This window comes from Corvus brachyrhynchos, unplaced genomic scaffold (genome assembly GCF_000691975.1).
Source record: "Corvus brachyrhynchos isolate BGI_N302 unplaced genomic scaffold, ASM69197v1 scaffold325, whole genome shotgun sequence".
NCBI classification, from domain to species: Eukaryota; Metazoa; Chordata; class Aves; order Passeriformes; family Corvidae; genus Corvus; species Corvus brachyrhynchos.
In genome coordinates, this window is record NW_008238356.1 from 229,589 (window position 1) to 231,966 (window position 2,378).

The window sequence follows — 2,378 nt, forward strand, 5'->3', positions numbered from 1 at the left end:
GAGAGCAGTAAAAAGCCTGCAGGATCAGATAATATTATTTATGAGTCAGTGTAAATTTAGTTTCATGGTGCTGTACAAAAGAGAACTGGCAGTTGAATAGAAACATGCTTGTTCTTTCTAGTTTACTTCATGTAACAAGTTTCCTAGATAACATCCCAAAGGTGAGAAGACCCTACAGTCTGCTCTGTTACCTCCTTTCAAATGTTGACAAAACCTGTGTAAAATGCTTGTCCAGAAAAAAGAAAAAGACAGAACTCAAACTTTGTTTCTCCTGTCTTTGCCATTGGTGAGGGGAAAAAACTATTATGGACTAGTAGGGATGTGGGTGTCAAGACCTGCAAATCTTCAAGAATATTTTGTTTCCTAATTCTGTAGATCTTGTAGGACCTAACTCCAGAGACAAAGTTTGATTTGATTACTTCTGGTGGCAGGGTGGGGTCTGTGGCTCTTCCAGAGGTCACCATGTCGTCCCCTCTTCTGTCCCAGCACACTAGGGATGTGGGAAGTTGGAGATCTGAGGAAGGTATCAGAAATAGGTATTTTTCAGCTGGGTCGCTTCTCTCATCCATTTTCCTGCAGAAGAGAGAAAGTAGCCTAGGTATGAGAGCTGCTGGCCAGGGTGGCAAATTGGACAGGTTAAATTAAGCTGAATTCTTCTGCACAGTGCATTTGTAAGAGCTTTGGAAGGGAGGCTGAGCCATGCTCCTAGGTCAGTGTATCACATGAGGACACGCTTTGCATGGTAGTACTGGAGAACTGACTCACAGGCTGGGAGAGGGAGAGAGGACAAACACAAAAAGAAGCTATAGTTGGGAGGAAAAGAAGAGAAAAATATTGATGTAGCATTTGTGTGCAGATCTTCATTGTATCATATAGAGACATGTTGAAAACTGCTGATTAGGGAGAGCTGTGGGCAAGAATGCTACTAACTCATATGGTAGTTCTTTTCTAAGTCTCTTACTTATATCTGAACCACTTTGCAGTCTAGATTTACCATTACCTCAGTCAAATAAAAGTTGAAGTAACATAAAAGCAGAGGTGTGCGAATTTGGGTATGTCTTTGAATAGCCCAATAGATTTTGAGAAAACACTGTGTGTAGCTACTGTGAAACTCTTTAACAAAATTCTAGGAAACTGTTTAAAAAACTAAGTGATTTATTATAAGGAAATAATGTCTTTGGAAGCCCAGTACTCACATTTATTTGTACTATTGTGAGACTTGTTTATTGCTGCTCTTTATCTATAGAGTCTGGTTGACCAAGCTGAAAGCTAGAGCCAGTTGTGTTTTAGAAGCTGTAGAAGTGTTGGACAGCCCTCTGTCCTGCCTCAGAGAGCTTATGATCTGTTTACATCTCTGAATCTCAGGAAATGTGTCATCTGTGTGTGTATGTGCATGTACGTATATCTGTTCACATGCATGCACCCGTGCACTGCAAAAGCTTATTCCCCCTCCACATGGATTTGCAGCACGCCAGAAAGTATGTGATTTCTCTTCCATACATTCCCTTCCTAAATTTTATAGTTATAAAAATTGGAAGTGTTACAAATTTTAAGCTAGAAGTATTAAAAATAAGGCGTGTTATCCATTTATTGAAACATGTGGACAAGTGCTGGGCACCGAACTATTGATTATAGAATTACTGAAGGACAGAGCTACACATAATAGCTGGGTGCTGCTATTTATATTGCTGTGTAACAACAGGACTAATGAAGAAAATAGGAGGAGGCGAAAGCACAGAAATGTGTGTTCTGTAGAAAACCACGTTTCACAAACAGGAGAGCATGGGAACAATGACTTTTGGTGGCAGCACTAGAATAATGGAACAGAGTTCACCAGCATGTGGCTTATGTTCTTGCTTCTGCACTGCTCTTTTGTCTGTAAACATGAATGAATCTTCACTGTTCCAGGCTGGAAGTAATTACTTTACCTTCTGTGATCTTTTAGGCTGAAAATATAGTTTGGTTAGATTGACTCTGTCCTTCTGAGAGTTACAACCTTAATTTAGATCTGATAGGATCATTAACATACATAATTTAGATATCAACTGATTGGTTAGAACATGAGCCTTTTGCAGGCAGCAGTTTTAGCTGGAGAGCAGCTGTGTATTTTATTATCACTTTAAGTAAATTAAGTTCTATTGATGACAGTGTCAGACCAGGTTCAGGATATAATTCCACTATGCTTCCTATTAAAATCCATATAAAACTAGTAAATCTTGCAGTGCTAAAATCAGTATAATGTAATATAGTAGGTTTAGACTGAACATTCACCATTTCTACAGACATTTTAAAGATGTAATTATATAGCAAATTTTTTTGTTTTCATTCTGTGCATTTATAAATCACCTGTTTAAACAGGTAGGTGATTTATCTTGGTG

General features: G+C 38.5%; 1 protein-coding gene across 1 annotated transcript in view; it reads left to right on the forward strand.

The window, feature by feature from the left end:
• The window catches only part of LOC103616457 (guanine nucleotide-binding protein G(q) subunit alpha), a 112,347-nt gene that overhangs the window by 109,330 nt on the left and 639 nt on the right, over nt 1–2,378 (forward strand). The gene's annotated exons all lie outside the window — the stretch shown is intronic.